General features: G+C 40.1%; 1 long non-coding RNA gene across 3 annotated transcripts; it reads right to left on the reverse strand.

The window, feature by feature from the left end:
* Nucleotides 1–1,051: 1,051 nt before the first annotated feature.
* On the reverse strand, nucleotides 1,052–8,259 carry LOC103426278 (uncharacterized). 3 transcript variants are annotated; one of them, XR_011571608.1, is made up of 9 exons: nucleotides 7,928–8,259; nucleotides 7,253–7,347; nucleotides 6,236–6,294; nucleotides 5,670–5,882; nucleotides 3,498–3,626; nucleotides 2,870–2,937; nucleotides 2,061–2,124; nucleotides 1,818–1,866; nucleotides 1,052–1,257 (listed from the first exon to the last, which is right to left on the reverse strand). It is a non-coding gene; the product is annotated as an uncharacterized lncRNA (long non-coding RNA). The 3 variants fall into 3 exon arrangements; XR_011571607.1 differs by having other exon boundaries at nucleotides 2,870–3,047; XR_011571609.1 differs by lacking the exon at nucleotides 1,818–1,866 and having other exon boundaries at nucleotides 2,870–3,047.
* Between the last annotated feature and the right edge of the window lie 11,616 nt (nucleotides 8,260–19,875).

Here is a 19,875-nt window from a genome sequence, read left to right on the forward strand (position 1 = left end):
GTCCATGATGACAAGTGCCCTTTTTATGTCGAAATTGTTGTTTTACCAGACTGATATCTCCATCAATACTACTTATTTGAAACTTCTATTTCAAAATGTCAGAAACAAGTTTTTCTTGCAAATCAACCAGACCATGTCTACATGTAGTGTCACTAACGTTGGCAAGGAAACTTGTGAATTCAAACTTACAATGAATTTGGTTATAAATGGTTTTGGCAGTTGTTGTTTTACCCAACTCACCCATCCCCCTAATTACAATCATGACAACGTCATCTGATCCACCACTTGAAAGATGATTGATAAAATCATCGTGGGGGATTTTCGAGGAATTCGAGTAGTTGACTGCTTTTGAAACTTGGTCTCACAGACGGCCACAGTGAGGTAGCAGCTGTGGAGTACTCCTTTATCCCAGCATTCCTTGACGACGTCGTTCCTAAATCTAAGGTACTTTCTGATACTTGATGCTTGCTCAATGCTCAGCTAAATAAGTTAGAGATTTCTTTGAATGATTGCTTTATGGATTTTGAATATGTTCAGTTTTGTTGGAAAATATTAGTATATTATAATTATTTGAGTTTGCTTGTTAGTTAGTACTAGCTAGTAATGCCCGCGCGTTGCTGCGGGATTACAAATTGATCTTATAGCAGTGTATAAATTTGAGTTAGTATCAGTGTAACATTAATTAATCTAAACAAAATTACCATAGTGAAGGAAAAAAATTTATTTGCTATAGAAAAATTATAGTTTTGATACCTTAGACCATCTCTAACCCTTGGGCTAAAAGCCAAATTTTTTAACCCGGAAAATTTGGCTTTTAGCCCAGAAACATCTTTTCTGCTCCAACCCTACTGCCCTAAAATTTTAGCCCGGAATTATTAAAGAATGAACTTAGGCTAATTTTTTTCTTAAATCAATTTTTTTTAAAAATAAATATGTAGATTATTGTAAATTAATTTTATGAACATTTTAATCTAAAAAAAATTTAAATTCCAATAAACATTTGCCATTTAGCACAGGGGGAAAGCTGGGGGGGGGGTATTTGGCCCAGAAATAACATTTGGCATTTAGCCTAAAATTTTAACATGGGTTGGAGAGTGTTTGGGGGGTAATTTGACTTTTAGCCCAGGTTTGGAGATGGTCTTACAAAGGTAATTTGTTTTAAAAGATTGAAAGCCAGCGGTTTTCAATCTTGAAATTCCACAGCATCCTTTGACTTTGAAAAATAGCGACCATCATCGGATAGAACTATTGTACCACCTACAGGAAAGAAAAAACAATGAGTTACTGCGATATTCTTATACACAAAAAGAAAACACTTGACACTGAATGAACAAAATATTCAAACATGGAAAGCACATCATGAGGGATAATCTATCATTTTTGGCCAAGTGAGGAATGATATCTTGAGTACCAAGAGAGAAAAAAGTAGTTCTACATTATTTTATGATACCTGATGGGTTAGTCTTGTATTTCACTTTATTTATAAAATCGACTACTGATATGATTACAACCTTGACAACATCACCCCTAGTATTGGATGTCCATCTAATTTAACTTAAATTTCTTCTTCAATCTTGGATATACATAATGTTTCAGTTTATGTTTTACCACACAAAAATTTTTTGAGTCTAAATGGGTTTTATAAATAGATGATAAAACTGCATCTCAGTAGAATCTAAGACAATGAAAATTGAATATTATTTACCATAAACTGACATGCAAATTTAAATGCAAGAATGCAAATGAAGAGATTCGCTTCATCATGTTCAACAAGGAAATAAATAGCAACGAAAATAGTATGATTTGGTGACCCTTACCTTTAACTTAATCCGACAATAAGGCATTAAAGGTTGACCAAACCAAATTCTGCAAGTAATGAGGTTGCATAAAAAATTTTGCCTCAAAAATTAAAGCCACTATCATACAAAGGTTAATAAGAAAAATCCAACCCAATAATCACATCTGTCTGAGAAGTGTATTTCAGCTTAGAAAACATGCATGCTGTGTGTGTGTGTGAGAGAGAGAGAGAGAGAGAGAGAGAGAGAGAGAGAGAGATGTACCTTCTTGTGGAAAGCAAATGTTCAGGGCTGGACAAAAAGCTTTCGAGATATGTACTTGAGTTTTCTGGTGAAGTTCACACATTCAGTATTGAAATTCATATATATATATATGACAGAGTAAAAGAATTCTAAGATAAAAAAATAATGATTAACTTAAAATGATCACACAGTTTCCCAATAGTCATTTTTCTAGGCTTTCCCAATTTTGCTGAAAAGCAAAGTTTTTTGCTCGGTTGAGTGTTTGTGAATCACTCATAGTACTAATTAATTCTTCAAAGCATGAATATCCCAATGTTCCTTCAGTTTAGTATAGAACTGCCCAAGGTAATTGTAAACGTTACTTCAATAACAGAGTTAGTGTTGTAGGACTCAGCATAAGGAACAATCAGAAAGATGCAAATGCAGAAAACTAAATTAGCACCTATAACACATGGAACCTCACTTTCTCACAGTGGCTTAATCTGTCCTCCACCATTTAAGTAACCTGTTTAATTCCAGTTAATATTACTTCCAAAATCCCAAACCCACATGATGGATAATTCAACATATCAAACCACATATTTATTTTTTGAAGCATTAATAAGTAGAAAATTTGACAACCACCAAAATCAAATCAGGATTGAGAACCTGGAATTTATTGGAATTAGGGATCCATTAATACAACCATGCCTCAGTCCAAAACTAATTTTTTTTATTTGGCCTAAAATAGAAAAAAAAACCCAAAACTTTAAATTCAAATATTAGACAAATATATTTGAAAAGGATAAAGATTTTAGAGACAAAGTGAGGACAGAGAGATGGGGGAGCACCTTGGGCAAGGAGGTGGTTGACAGATTTGTTGGAGGAGTCAGTCCAATTTTTCACAATCTCCTTCAAGCTTGCACCAACAATTAAAAACAGACAAACACAACATGATTGCAGAACGGAATTAGAAACGATCTAATTTTGGGAAAACCTGAGGCTCGAACGCACGTCCAATGACAATTGCTGCTTGAGTTTAGTAACATTAATTAAATACAATACAATGTTTGCTTGTTTAATCATGTTTAGTGATGCATTGGAATGCTCTCGAGGAAACAACTAAAGAAAATACATAACTTAGTATTCGATAATGCACATTATAACTCATTTTTATGCAGAAATTAAGGTCCCATTTGATAACCATTCTGTTTTTGTCAACTTAAGTTTACTTCTCAAAATGTAACAGAATGCAAGGTTCTCAACTCAAACACACTTAAGTTGACATCTGCAGGTGTAAGAGTAGCACTATAATGTAACAAAAGACTTAACACTACTCAAAAGATTGCTGTTGAAGAATCCATATTCTAATTAGCACTAATCACGACACGAATACACTAAAGTCGAAACTTAAGTAAAAAACTATGGAAAACAGATGCATAATGACAGGGAGACACGAACCTAAAAAGCAATCAATACCTTTAACTCTTTGTTCATAAGCAGCTTGGTAACACATCATTAAAGCTGCAGCCTCTCCGTTTAAAGCGTCAGAAGGATTGGGATACAGCAGAAGTTGTGGCAACAACACTTCAAATACGTTTGCAAGATCTGGAAACACAGGCAGATGTAAGAGAATAAAACTTGGATTTCGGTACTTTCCCCATGCTTATAAGAGAATTTATTGTAAGTTTGGTCTTACAGGGTACAAATAATGATAAGCCGACTACAATACTACCTGCACAAATACAGTTCTGTTCCAACACGGTTTCCTCAGAGGATGCGGCTGCTGCAGATCAAGTTCAATCTTGATTCTGTTTTGTATTTAGTTCACATGCTGCTATTTATTTGTAATCCTACTTCTACACGTTTATCAATTGTAATTAGTGCAATGACCAAACAACAAATTCCATTAAAAAAAACTAACCAAAAAAATCAAATCATAAATCTCAGAAAGCCCAATGCATAAAATTGCAGAAATAGGGAAGGAATCATAATAAAAACAAATGATACAAACACACACAGAGAAAATATATACTTGTATGTACTTAGCTACTATACAAACCGCTCATTCAATTGCCTCATTCCCTTTTCCCCTACTAAATAAAAAAGGGGTCAGTGAATCAATACAAATATTCATTGAAATAAAAAAAATTAAAAAAAATCCAAGATTTTCCTCAAGGGATATCCCAGAATTTAAATTCACGCTAAACCCATTCCCTAATTCTCTTAATTGTAGGCAACCCAGAAACAAAAAAAAATGAAAAACTTATTCTCAGTATCCAAACAGCTCAAAACCCAGAACCAAAAGAAAAAAACATAATACCTTTGCGGGTTTGGAGCTCTTTTCTTATAATTGTTACAGTATTGGTGTTGCGGCTCAATTCGTGGTGTTTCCGTCCGTATCAATTGAAGGTGGGGCAGCTGGTTTGGGTGAAAAAGAAGAGGAGGATCCGAGCCTACAAACAAAATCACAAAAAGCAAACATAAACATAAAACCCATCTGCAAATCTAAAACCCCAAAAAAAAATTAAAGCACCCACATTGAGAAAGCTGTCAAACTCACCAGGAAACGCCAACGTTTCTGGGTAAAAAATTGAATCGGATCTAATTGCACCGTTGTGGATAATTCCTCAGAGAAAGATGGAAGGTCGGAGGGCGAGAAAAATCGCCGTTTTGGAGACAGAAAGCTAGAGTTGAGAAAGGCGAGAGAGAGAGAAGCGAAAGCAAAGAAAAGTCGAAAGCAGGTCCAGCGATGATCGACGCGTGCGAAAAATGGAAACGGAAGGGAAAAAGGGAGAAGAAAAGTGGAGGAGTAGGCGTTGCACAGCGATGGTCAACACGTGCATCCAATGGGCAAAAACGTAATCTCACTGTTCAAAGCAGGTCACAAAGGAGGAAACCAAGAAGAAATCCAGGGGGTAAAATTGTCATCACACTGGTCATCCACAGTGACCAGGGGGTTTTGAGTTTTAGTATATACTAGCAAAAATGCCCGCGCACTGCTGCGGGTCTTGAAACCGTTGAAGATGATACTATTGTTTATTAGCTTTTTTCTCTTTGAAATTTGGACTGGACACTTGAATGTCAAATGGGTTTTTTCTATTTATGTTTTGTACTGTGTTTCTTTGTTTGATTATACTTTGGGTTATTGATTTTGCTTTATCCAACCTCTAGAGTCTAGATGGTAGTGATGTTTCGTTACTTAGAAGCTCTCATTCCACATATCTCCGCCATATTTATAAAATCAACAACAAAAAACAGAAAAGAAAAGAAAATACTCTAACAAACAAAAAATGCAAGATAAATTTACCACTCGATCATAATAGGGGAAAACAATTAAACCGTAAAATTAAAAACAATTAAACCCAGCAAATTTTCTGTAATTAAAAAAACACAGAAAACAGTTGGCAACAAAGATTTAGAGTTAATTTATACCATGGAGTGCCAACTGATGGACATAAACAGGATGCAAAGCGAAATTTGAAAACAAAATATTCCAAAACAAAAAAAGAAACAAAGGTGGATCATATAAGAATCTTCTTTCTTTAATCATATTGTATTGCATTATTTCAAAAACTAAGTATCTAATTTCACCCAAAAAAAATTACCTAGATCAAATATTTCACAAAAATTAACAACTCCAGAAGTTACCTTCCAAGAGATGAGTTGGTAGCTTCTATCACAAAATCAAACACAATTTCAACATAAACTTGAAATTAAGGAAATGACTTAACACTATAACGATTCGAAAGCATTGGAATTTAAATCACAATTCTTACAAATTCAGCTAGATTATGACTATAATTCGTCAGTAGCTCAACCCTCTCTTGCTCATACATGAATATCGTCTTTCGGAGGCCATGGCTGCAACAAAATAACAGTACAATTTTCATTTCCCACTACCAACTGTGCGGCAGATGGACTTCTGTGTAGATGCAAGCTCGTGATCTGGGAATGATTCCTCCAGTCATGTTTTTCTGCCAACATATTAATTTTGCTCAATGATAATGCCATAATTGAAATATTTTTTATAGAAATGATGTAATGGGTTAATCTGAAATTCCGAACTTTTGGTGATGATTGAACTCTTCCATGACTGCTACTGTACTTGTTCAAATCAACATAATTTTAAACGTTCACAAACGACACATTCACAGCGCCACAATATTTAACAACTACTATGCACAGTTTTTTAAAAAAATGAGTATAAGACTAACCTTTACAGAGCACCTACGAATCACTTCCAAAATGAGATACACAAAATCTGAAACAGCACCTATCCAAAGTTAAAAAACAAAACTAATTAAATAACAATTAGGCAAGAACAACAAAATGTGACAAACAAAATGAAAACACCAAAATCATATAAGGGTTGAGAATCTCTAATTTATTAGAATTAGGGATTCCATTAATACAACTATGTCACTCTAGTACTAATTTTTTTATTTGGCCAAAAACAGAAAAAAACTGAAAACACCAACTTAAAAAGAGTAGGCAAATGAAAAACATTCACACCCACACGTATCAATTTACACATAACTTTCAATTTTGAATCATTTGGGCTTCCAAAATTTCATCACCCATAAATTCATATATATTTCCATTAACTCTCTCTCTCTCTCTCTCTCTCAAATTACAAATCTCAAAAGGCTTCACAAAAAAGTTAGCAAAAGAAGCGCACACCCGCAACAATAATTCACTTTCCTTTCCAACTATCTTCTTCTCTCTCTCTCTCTCTCTCTCTCTCCAACATTACAATTACACACAGAGATCCCATTCAATCAAGACTCACCCCAAAATTGATATCAAGCTTTGTTGCACAGAATACCTTACAATTGACAGCACGTTTACAAAGGTTTTGAAAGGCTTAGATTCAACTTTCAAATATGTAAGAGTCTGAGCTTCAAAACCAAAACAAACCCAATTGCACTTTTAGTTCACTAACCCCATTGAATAAAATCCCATTCAATAAAATAATAGAAAATTAAACAACCCAAAAAATCAAAACAACCCCACTTGTAGTTTTAGCTCACTAATCCGTTGGATAAATTGATGCAAAATGCAATCAGAAAACATACAATTAACAACAACCCAGAAGAGCCATCCAAAACCCCAACCAATTAACCAAAAAATACCACTTGTACTTTTAGCTTAGTCTTCCGATTGAATCAGATCTATCATCAAATTTCAATCAGAAAATAGAAAATTAAGAACAACCCAGTATTTCCACTCACCTGCTGTGAAACTTGTCCCTGTTGAGCAGCAGTAGGAACGGGTAAACTGGGTGATATATACAACCGATTAAAACACTCAACTTTAGCTGCTTCAGCTACATAACAGAAAATGAAAAAATGTTAGCACAACAATATAAATGCAGGTAAAGGAGTCAATATATGGAGCAACCATCTTGCCCTCCCCCGACTGTTTGTCTCTTAAGCTAAATTGCCATCCAAAACAAATAGAACAAACACTCACTTACCCTCTATTTCTGTAAACGGATCCTATAACCGACATCGAAGCTAAGCATCTAAAACCCTCCTTAGAAGTTAGAAGTAAAAGTTCTCTACTTTATGGAAGAATTAAGCACCTCTATGCCACTAAAACCAAATCATCCTAATAATTCACCCTCCAATTTCATGCCCGAACAAAAGAACGGAAATTAATCACCATGTTCTTTAATTGAAAAATAAAAATTGGGGTAAGCCCAGTTCTCATTTCTAGCTGAGTTCACTCCATCTAAATGCTCATCCAACAAAAAATAAAAAAAAATAAAAAATTGAAATTCCAACTTCTTTGTTGCCTCCTATATTTTATTAGCATTCAAAAAGTCCTTAACTTGGAGCTTTAGAGCTTTGGAGCTAGGATTTCAAAAGGTGAGCTTGTGAGTGCATGAGAGAGAGAGGGCATACCTGGCCATGGGAGAGAACGGAGGCTATAGAAAGAGCTATGCTCGGCTTCTCGCCGACTTGCAAAAATGTAAAAGCACAAACAGAAAGGAGAATCAAAGACAAAATTCCAAGATAAATTCCAAAAATTCAAAATTATACGCGAGAGAGAGACCTTGTTGATATTCGGAGTTAGACTCAGAGAGACGAAGCTCCGAGTTACAGAAATGGAAGCCAGGTTTGTGCGGTTTTGGTTTTCAGAAGCAGGAGCCGACACTATTGCAGAGATCGGCTAGAATTGGTGTTGTTGATGCTAGGGTTTGAGAAAGGGGAATGAAGGCCAAATGGGTGTGTTTGGATCAAAACTTGAACTTTGGGCTCAAGAAAGGAGTTGGCCCAAAAGGAGGTCCGAAAAAGAAGATAGCCGAAGCCCAGTCAAAGCCCAGAAAGCAGGGAAATGCCTTTTCTGACTTGGTGCAGCTCATGAAGACCACTTGCTTACCTACCCAAAAGCCAAGTGGTGTAGACTGATCAGCTACACAGCCCATAAAGTACTTTATGGTGGCATTACATGTAATATAACTGATGAGTCATCACCCTCAAACCGCATTCGGGCAAAGTTGCTGCTACCAAAGGCCAAGCCGAGTTGTCTATATAAGAAGAAAGAAAATCCAGGATTAAGGACACTCAATCAAACAAACAAATGCAAGCACAAACTCTGCTTAAAGGCAGATTTGCCTTCAAAACAAAGCTGTAGTCAGCCTTCATCCCTTTCGGGATAAACCTCCATTCCTTTCGGGATAACCCTCTCTTCAACCCTTTGTAATAGCTCTGCTACCTTGTTAAACCTTGCTGTAGTATCGATTCATCTTTTGTAATCTCTCTCTCCCTACCCCTCTAAAGCTTTCAGACCTTTGACAAAACTACAAAGATAGGAACCTGCAAGACGAGCAACCTTACCCGATAAGGTTTAACCTTGCCCGACCTTCTTTACTTTAGTCTTGTCTTTTCAATATGTTGTATACTTCCAGTTATATGCAAGTTATTTCTAGCAACATGACTATTAAAAAGCTTTCTCAGCACTTGAATCCGATTTGAATATATTGTCAGTGTTCAAACCAGATCCAAGTCCTAAGCCCTCGGGCATGTAAATCTGATCAGTTAAAAGTCCTTGGCCTCAAGGCATAAAAAAGAACTTTATGTGGACTTAACCCATCCACGACAGTCCTTGATAAACGAGAAGTCCGAAGTTACTTGGGGTGCAAGTAATCAACCTACCTTCTAGTTTTCTTTCTATTATGTCATGATTATCATAGAACGCTTGAGCATGGAATGGATTCTAATGGAAAGCCTCAAGGCCTACACCTAAGGCCCCACAAAGGCATCTATTTGGATTCATTCCGTTCGGCGATCTAAAGAGTCTAAGTATAAGAATGAACTCTGATGGGAAGCCTCAAGGCCTACACCTAAGGCCTCACAAAGGCACCTATTTGGGTTCATTCTACTTCTTGGATTCGGGTAATCAGAAGTATAATAGTTAGAAAACTCCTACAATCATGAGAACAAATATGATGCGTTCGAGCACTGGTTTAGTTATTTATGGGAAGCCTCAAGGCCTACACCTGAGGCCCCACAAAGGCACCTGTTATAACTAACACAGTTTCTTGGATACATACATATATACAACTAAAGCACGACAACCATTTTACATCTGCCATGCTAAAGATGGCAGTGGCACGCATGAGCACCTAAATGTTAACCTTGATTATGAGCCTCAAGGCCTACACCTAAGGCCCTACAAAGACACCTCTCAAAGTTAACGATGTCCTTCTCTTTCAGCCTTGCCCGAAGAGTCTTACCCGACGAGACTTGCCCGACAACGCCCGACAGCGAAGCAGAAGCCCGACAGCAGCCCTCAACCGGCGCCAACCTCTAGGGGAGCTGTGTGCTCGTCGGCCAGGAAACATCCCCGACGAAGATTCCTGACACGAACATAGTTTTGGCACGCCCGGTGGGATCCTTGATCAGAAGATATATGTCAAAATGCCAGAAGGTTTACAAACTACGTTACTACAAATGTTGCAAAGGTTGGAAAGAGACTTAAAACCAGCCCGCCTGAAGAGCTGGTGGTAGACAAACCTGCAGTTCCCTTTTCAGAAGTCCCTGTAAATATGATCAATATGACATGGGCTGAGAAAGGAAAAGAAAGTATTACAAAGGAACCAGAAGAGAAGAGATTGGCTGAAAAACCTACATGATGGGTCATTAAAACACCCGAATATCCAAAAGCAGCCATAATCAACGGGATGGTCATGTGCAGTAAGTGCCACTGCGAGTGTGAGCTTGAAATTCCCCCGGCTGGAGTACTCATTGACCGTGAACTAATCAGGAGAAAGGAAGAAGACGTCAGAAGAGAAGCCCGCGAGAAGATTAAGCAGGCAACAAAAAAGGACACTTCCCGGAGCGTTTTTCAACGACTAGGAGGTGATTCCCAACCCAAAGCTTTGTCAGAGGTATTTCGAAACCATGAGGTTTCTGATGAAGCGGAAGACATGGAAGCCAGAATACGAAGGGGTGCAGACCATCCTCAATGTGGCCAGATGGGGAGGGAAATCAAGAAGATTGATAGCATGATCAATCCTAGTAGAAAAGAGAATCCTGCCCACCTCGGGCGAAAATGGTATGTAGTCGGGAAGAACGGACAGCCTACCAAACCAATGGGAGCCTCTATGGTCAGGAGGGTTCAAAGGCAGCACAAAGCCTATATGAATTCCTTGAAGACCCCCACAACATCTGAAGCCTCCAAAAATCAAAAGCTGGAGAAAACAGCATCTGGAGGAAGTAGTCAGCTCCGTTGGAGAAGTAAGAAAGAGGTGGAAAAAGCCGACAGCAAGACGGAAGGCGAGGGGAATCACGTGCCGCAGAGCCAACACCCTGGGAAATACAGGATCTTGAGGAGAGCTCAAGAAGATCTAATCATGATGCCAACCCCTGGGTGGAAGCCAGGTCTTACCCGCACTGAAACTATTTCATCTGAAAGGAGACCACATTCTCTGCCCTTGGTGGATCCTTTTGGTGAAGTTCCAAAACAAACACTGTATGCGGGCATGAATCAACAACAACAGGAGGGGGCACCAAAACCATTACTTCCAGCTGATGCGATGGCCTGGTTCGATGAATTTATGGACCAGATTGGGGACAATAAAGAAGATCCGCCCGAGCCTAGTAATTTCCATATTAACATGAGATATGTGTTGTTCGCCACATTTGGTGCCAGACCTGATCAACCCGCTACTATGGAGGGTGATTACTTGACAACTGAGCCAATGATGGCACATGTCAATGTAGAGGTAGTTGAAGAAGAAAGCTCGGGCAAGGCTGAATCCTCAGAAGCATCCAAAGGCGGTCCTCTAAGGATTTACACAGACGAGATGGTGTTTAGCCGCCCGAATAGCTCGTTGGCCAATCATCTGAAACCTATATACGTTACAGCCCACTTAGAATGTGTGCCCTTCAAAAGAATTCTAATTGATGGAGGAGCAACTGTTAATGTGTTACCAGCCAAGCAGATGAAGAAAATGGGAAGAGGTACGGATGATCTTATTCCCACAGACCTCACAGTCTCTAGCTTCTCAGGCGTTATCACTAAGACTCATGGAATATTGCCTCTAGAAGTGGATCTGGGATCTAAAAAGATAATGCTGGCATTCTTTGTGGTGGACTGCACCTCCATTTATGGGGCCTTACTCGGAAGATATTGGATCCACCAAGGTTTGGCTATACCCTCCACTATTCATCAACAAGTGGCTGTCTATCATCAAGCGGGCGTAGAATGACCAGGCTTTTGGGAGATGGTAGAGGCCGAATCACGGCCATTTCTCCCCACAACCAATGTTGCAGAAGCAAGTTTCTACAACCCCAATGTAGGAATCTTGAAGTGTTCAGGAGCTGACGAGAACAGCCGCCTTACCAAGGTGACGGCCCAAAAGCTTTTAGAACAAGGAATGCTCCTTACTAGAGAGGAGTGAGATAGACCTTGTATCCTCCCAAATCCCCTACACCATCAATGAGTGGACAAAAGAAGAGAGATCAGGTAATGGCAGTTAGATCCCTGATTAAAAGACTGCTGGTATATGGGAAAGGAAGAAGACAAGAAAGGGAGCTCTTGGACAGAGAAGAGCGTGAATGGCAGGAGGAAACTTCAACCAGCCAGCATGAAAGCAAGGAGGAATCTTGCAGTGAAGAATTGGATGGGGCCATTCAAATGGCCGAGTGCATATATGATCTAGATAGGCCAGACGACTTGCCCGAGAGCCCGGAGCTGGTCGAATTTTTGTGTACAGAACCAGATAAGCCACCACCAGAAGTCCAGGATCCTCTGGAAGTTATTAATTTAGGAACAGAGGAGGACCCGAGACCAATACAGATCAGTGGTTTATTGGGGGTTGATGATCGGGCAAGGATTGTTTATCTTTTGCAAGAATTCAAAGACTGCTTTGCTTGGCATTATACCGAGATGCCAGGGTTAGATCCAACTTTGGTAGAACATAGAATGCCCATCAAAGAGGGATATAAACCTGTCAAGCAAGCACCACGGAGGATGTCAAAGGAGATAGAAGAAAAGGTCAAAGAAGAGATTGAGAGGCTAGTGAAAGCTGGCTTTATCAGACCAGCCAAATATGTGGAGTGGTTGGCCAACATCGTACCCGTTTTAAAAGCTGTAACAAAAGCGGTACGATGTTGTGTGGATTACAGAAACATTAATGGCGCTACACCAAAGGATGAGTATCCCATGCCCATGGCCGACTTATCCATAGATGCAGTGGCAAAACATAAAGTCCTATCTTTTATGGACGGGAATGCCAGTTACAATCAGATAAAGATGGCTCCAGAAGATATACATAAAACAGCTTTTAGGTTTCCCGGTCATGTGGGGGCATATGAATATCTGGTCATGCCATTCGGGCTCAAGAACGTTGGTGCAACTTACCAGAGGGCAATGAATGCCATCTTTCATGATCTAATTGGCCAGAGCATGGAGGTATACATTGATGACATAGTGGTAAAGTCCAAAACAGAAGAGCAGCATCTGGAGGATCTCAGACAGACATTAGCAAGGACGAGGATCAACAAATTGAAGATGAATCCAAAGAAGTGTGCGTTTGGAGTAAGAGCAGGCAACTTCTTGGGATTCCTGGTGCATCAAAGAGGTGTAGAAATGGATAAGAACAAATCTCGGGCAATAATGGAGTCACCTTCACCTACCAACAAGGTGCAACTCCAGAGGTTACTGGGCAAAATTAACTTTTTGAGGAGATTCATTGCTAATTTAGCAGGCAAGATCCAGCCGCTGACTCCTTTACTAAGGTTGAAAGATAAAGAGAAGTTTGAATGGGGGCCACCGCACCAACAGGCCTTTGACAACATCAAGGCCTATTTAACTTCTCCACCAGTGTTGGTGCCACCTCAAAGGGGAAAACCCTTGAAGCTGTATATCTCTGCCTCTGAAAAATCAATCGGAAGCTTGCTAGCCCAAAATAATAAGGGCGGGAAGGAGCAGGCAGTGTACTACCTCAGTAGAATTCTGACCGAGGTAGAAACAAGGTATTCCCCGATAGAGAGATTATGCTTGGCTTTATATTTCACTACCAGTAAATTAAGGCATTACATGTTACCTTGTCAAGTGCACATCATCGCCAAGACAGATGTGATAAAGTACATGTTGTCAAAGCCAATGCTCACAGGAAGGATTGGGAAATGGATTCTAGCTTTATCGGAATTCAGTTTTCAGTACGTACCCCAAAGGGCAGTCAAAGGTCAAGCAATTGCCGACTTCATGACCGAGCATCAAGAATCTTTAAGTGAGGTGATCAATATCCCTAGAAGCCTAGAGGTTACTAGCATTTGGATCCCGCCGAGAAAAGATATTTCGGGCAAAGAAGACTGGGTCCAGTAAGAGATAAGAAGAGTGGCTGGTCTCTGGATCACTCATTGGAAGTTGTATTTCGATGGATCCCACACTCAGAAGGCTTCAGGAGCAGGAATTGTAATTGTAAACCCTCAGGGAGTTTATCATTATTATTCATTTCTCTTGGATTACCAGGGGAATACTAACAATCGGGCAGAGTATGAGGCCTTAATTATTGGTCTGGAAATCTTGATGGATCTGGGGGCAGAAGAGGTAGAGGTCTTTGGAGATTCAGAGTTGGTAATAAACCAGTTAAATAGGGAGTTCAAGTGCAGACATATTACCATGGCGGGGTATTACTTGGCAGCTACGCAATTATTGAATTTCTGGGATTCTGAGATATTGGTCAATCATGTTCCCAGGGAATCCAATTTAGCGGCCAACGAGATGGCACAACTAGCCGCAAGAGTGCCAATACAGGAGAGGAAATATGGGGTAGATGTTGAGATCCAAAGAAGAAACCTCCCTTCCATCTTAGAAAGGGGATTCAGTCTAGATATAATGGTGGTAGAGGCCGAGATAGAAGATTGGAGGTCACCTATTATTCACCATTTGAAGGATCCTTCCTCGCCTACAAGCAAGAAGGATAGACAGCAAGCAACCAAGTATGTCTTATAGGCGAAGAACTTGCTAAGGAAAACTCTAGATGGGTTACTGTTGAAATGCTTGGGCCAAGAAGAATCCATGAGGGTAATGGCCGAAGTACATGAAGGAGTTTGTGGAGCACATCAGGCTGGAACGAAGATGATATGGTTGCGTAGGAGGTATGGTTATTTCTGGCCCGACATGGAAAAAGATTGTAAGTCTTATGCCCGAGGATGTGAAAAATGTCAGAGGCACGGACCTCTCCAGCATGTGCCCTCAGTACCTTTAAATCCAGTGGTCAAGCCTTGGCCATTCAGAGGATTGGCAATGGACTTCATCGGGAAAATCTATCCAGCTTCTAGCAGAGGGCATACCTTCATAATTGTGGCAACGGATTACTTTACCAAATGGGTGGAAGCATCAGCAGTAAAATCCATAAATTCAGCCACAGTCAAGAATTTTATCGAGACCAAGATCCTGCACAGATATGGGGTGCCCGAAACTATTGTGACAGATCGTGGACCATCTTTTATTTCAAAAGAAGTTGAGGAGTTTGCAAGTAAGTACAAAATAAAGATGATCCAGTCCAGTCCATACTACCCGTAATCAAATGGCCAGGCAGAAGCCAGCAACAAGATCCTGGTCAACATTATCAAGAGAATGGTGATTGATAGTCCATAAAGATGGCATGAAAATCTGGGGAACACTTTGTGGGCATACAGAACTTCTAAGAGAGCAGGAACAGACACAACTCCTTATGCTTTAACTTTCGGGCAAGATGCAGTGCTCCCCGTGGAAATCAATGTGGGTTCTTTAAGAATTCAAAATCAATTTGGATTGCATAGCGAAGAGTATGTCGAAGCCATGTGTCAAGGAGTTGAAGACTTGGATGCCGCCCGAATTGAAGCTTTGAACCAGATTCAAGAAGGGAAACGAGTCTTTGCCCGAGCTTACAACAAGAAGGTGAAGATGAAATCTTTCAAGGAAGGGGATTTAGTATGGAAGACAATCCTCCCTCTAGGAGCTCAGCTCAGGGGCTTTGGAAAATGGAGCCCGACATGGGAAGGTCCTTTCATTATTAGTCGTGTTCTAGATAGAGGGGGATACTACTTGGCGGACCTTGAAGGAAACAAACATAAACATCCCATTAACGTTAAATTCTTAAAGAAATATTGTCCTACGTTGTGGGATGTCAGAGATTGTTATATCGAAGAGGATGCGAAGTAAAGCGAGCTTCGGGATATCATTATGCAATGCGTATTTATCAAACATTCAAGATGGAAAGACAAGAGTTGCTGAGATAATGTATATTTCATTTCGACAAATTGATGAAATTTACAAAAGATTCAAGGCCAACATATTACAATCAATTCTCTTCCTGGATGCAATGGTATCTTCAGCTGATTTTCTGATGTCTTCATGGATGGAACCCGATCAGGTGATCGGGTTGTGCGACCAACATGGGCCTGGTAGAGGATCCTCAGACAAGACCATCAACATATGTAATGGTCAAGCCCGATTTATCACCGCAGCGAGCAGGGAGACAAACCGTCAAGAGGAAACCGCCTGACCAAGGATGTTGGAGATAGCGGGGCGTTCGACCAAGGGTGTTGGAGATAGCAGTTCTTTGATGAAAGCTTTTTTTCTCACGGAAATGAAGTTTTAGGAAACCCCATTCAAAGCTTGAGGAACCCATTTCTCAAATTCTGAAATGCTCGAGGAAGATGGAAGAAAAAAATAAAGAGGATTTGATGGCTTGATAGAAGAGTTTCCGAGCCAGAATTTATAGAAAACCAGAGGGTAGTTCAGAGGTCGTGAGAAGTTCAAGGGGCACGGGGTTATCTTCATCCTGTCGAGGGAACACGAAGTTCCAAAAGATTGAGATACACGCATGCGGGTATTCAATCAATGTTGGCGCTTGGGATTCCAACCTTAACATTAATTGAAGGGGGCACTGTTTGGATCAAAACTTGAACTTTGGGCTCAAGAAAGGAGTTGGCCTAAAAGGAGGTCCGAAAGAGAAGATAGCCGAAGCCCAGTCGAAGCCCAGAAAGCAGGGAAAGGCCTTTTCTGACTTGGTGCAGCTCATGAAGACCACTTGCTTACCTACCCAAAAGCCAAGTGGTGTAGACTGATCAGCTACACAGCCCATAAAGTACTTTATGGTGGCATTACATGTAATATAGCTAATGAGTCATCACCCTCAAACCGCATTCGGGCAAAGTTGCTGCTACCAAAGGCCAAGTCAAGTTGTCTATATAAGAAGAAAGAAAATTCAGGATTAAGGACACTCAAAGAAACAAACAAATGCAAGCACAAACTCTGCTCAAAGCCAGATTTGCCTTCAAAACAAAGCTGTAGTCAGCCTTCATCCCTTTCGGGATAAACCTTCATCCCTTTGTAATAGCTCTGCTACCTTGTTAAACCTTGCTGTAGTATCGATTCATCTTTTGTAATCTCTCTCTCTACCCCTCTAAAGCTTTTAGACCTTTGACAAAACTACAAAGATAGAAACCTGCAAGACGAGCAACCTTACCCGACAAGGTTTAACCTTGCCCGACCTTCTTTGCTTTAGTCTTGTCTTTTCAATATGTTGTATACTTCAAGTTATATGCAAGTTATTTCTAGCAACATGACTATTAAAAAGCTTTCTCAGCACTTGAATTCGATTTGAATATATTGTCAGTGTTCAAACCAGATCCAAGTCCTAAGCCCTCGGGCATGTAAATCTGATCAGTTAAAAGTCTTTGGCCTCAAGGCATAAAAAAGAACTTTATGTGAACTTAACCCATCCACGACAGTCCTTGATAAACGAGAAGTCCGAAGTTACTTGGGGCGCAAGTAATCAACCTACCTTCTAGTTTTCTTTCTATTATGTCATGATTATCATAGAACGCTTGAGCATGGAATGAATTCTAATGGAAAGCCTCAAGGCCTACACCTAAGGCCCCACAAAGGCATCTATTTGGATTCATTCCGTTCGGCGATCTAAAGAGTCTAAGTATAAGAATGAACTCTGATGGGAAGCCTCAAGGCCTACACCTAAGGCCCCACAAAGGCACCTATTTGGGTTCATTCTACTTCTTGGATTCGGGTAATCAGAAGTATAATAGTTAGAAAACTCCTACAAACACGAGAACAAATATGATGCGTTCAAGCACTGGTTTAGTTATTTATAGGAAGCCTCAAGGCCTACACCTAAGGCCTCACAAAGGCACCTGTTATAACTAACACGGTTTCTTGGATACATACATATATACAACTAAAGCACGACAACCATTTTACATCTGCCATGCTAAAGATGGTAGTGGCACGCCTGAGCACCTAAATGTTAACCTTGATTGTGAGCCTCAAGGCCTACACCTAAGGCCCCACAAAGGCACCTCTCAAAGTTAACGTTGTCCTTCTCTTTCAGCCTTACCCGAAGAGTCTTGCCTAAAGAGTCTTACCCGACGAGACTTGCTCGACAACGCCCGACAGCGAAGCAAAAGCCCGACAGCAGCCCTCAACCGGCGCCAACCTCTAGGGGAGATGTGTGCTCGTCGACCATGAAACATCCCCGACGGAGATTCCTGACACGAACAGGGTGTGTTTCTGTCTCTCTCCCATCCCTCTCAATCTCTCAATCACCGACACCAACCCTTGATTTGAGGAGAAAAAATCAACCCTAACCCCTTTTTTGGCAGCCTCACTCCTCCCTGCCATCCCACGCCCCTCTCCCTCTCTGCCTTTGCAGTCCATGCCTTTCGAAAATGGCAGATATGTAAATAATGCAAAATCAAGGGCCCATCTCACAACAAAACTGGCAAAACTGTAAATATCTTGAAAGCTGTTCAGAGACAATATTACCCTCCTAATTTTATATAATTACCCTCCAACTCAGCCACAGATATGATGGCAGTGGCGTAAATAAAGCAAAATCAAAGGGCAAAACTTTGACTGTAGCTAAGCTATAGTCAAATCCTTCCTCAATTTTAGAATAGATAATATGGGCCTAGCCCATCGGAATTAGGGTTTCTAGGTTTTGCTTTCTATAAATATAGCTTATAGATTAGCATGAAGAACAAGTTATTCACTATGTAATCTCTTAGGGTTTTGTAGCCGTTTCGGCATTCTCTTTTGTTTAACAATATTCCTATTATTTTGTTAGTCTCGTTCGTTGCGCACTCTGATATTCAACTTGGTATCAGAGCATGTTCGATCTTTGGGGTTAATCTACTCTTGTCATGTTTGTCTATTTCGTTGTTATTCATATGAAAAAAAGAAAAAAAAATTGAATTAGATGATCGTGAGGAAAACATGAAGTTCGTATACTGCAGTGCATTGAAACCAGAAACCCGCCTTCAACCTGCTACTTGTCTGCTGATGAAGCCCTGATCCAATAACCACAAACTTGGATCGAGTTCATCTTCGCTGCACCTACCCCATCTGAATCTGCCATGAACCTGCATCACAACGTCTTGAAGTCGTCATGTTGCGAACTGCAGCCCAGATCCATCCCGCCACCAAACACCAGTCTGTCTGCTTGCCTCACCCTGCAACCAGCCCAGAAAATTAGCCGCCGTAGCCCCATAATGATGAAACCCGCACCAGTTTGATGTTCAGCATCGCACTTGCCATCTCCATTGCATGTAACCTGATCAGTTCCCTGCACCACGACCTGTTTGCCATTGTTGCTTTTGTTGTGTTGATTTTTTGTGAGAAAGAAAAAAGAAAAAGGAAATACAATGAAAAGGAAAAAAAAATTTGTTTTGAGGTTTTGGCCCACACGGGCAGAGAGGAAAAATGGGTTGTAGGCTGTTTGCCACCCTTTTTTTGGTTTGATGTCTTTGAGGCCCACACGAGTTGTTGGCTTGTTTGAAATTGTTTTGTAACCGTCATTCGAGTGCTTGGAATTGTGATCACTCGAGTGATAGTATTTGTGTTTGTTTGTTTGTTGCTTCAATTGAGATATGGAAATCTTGTCCATTTAATGACGGGTTCTTTCCATACTCTCAACACTAGCTAGTTTGCCAACCAGAATCAAGAATCAAGTCAGGTCAAGAATCAAGAACCAGTTTGCCAGTCAAGTCAAGTCAAGTTTGCATGTCTGCCAGTCCATATCTGCTTGTTTGCAAACCCATGTCGTATACCGCCATGAGTTTGACGGGGAGTGTTGGAAAAATTAGTATATTATAATTATTTGAGTTTGCCTGTTAGTTAGTATATGAGTCTAGCCCATCCGAATTAGGGTTTCTAGGTTTCGCTCTCTATAAATATAGCTTATAGATTAGCATGAAGAACAAGTTATTCACAATGTAATTTCTTATGGTTTTGTAGCCATTTCGGCATTCTCTTTTGTTTAATAATATTCTTATTATTTCGTTGCGCACTCTAATATTCAAGTAGTTTAGTATTCAAGCTAGCATTCCATAATCTA

Source organism: Malus domestica, chromosome 02 (assembly GCF_042453785.1).
Source record: "Malus domestica chromosome 02, GDT2T_hap1".
NCBI lineage: Eukaryota > Viridiplantae > Streptophyta > Magnoliopsida > Rosales > Rosaceae > Malus > Malus domestica.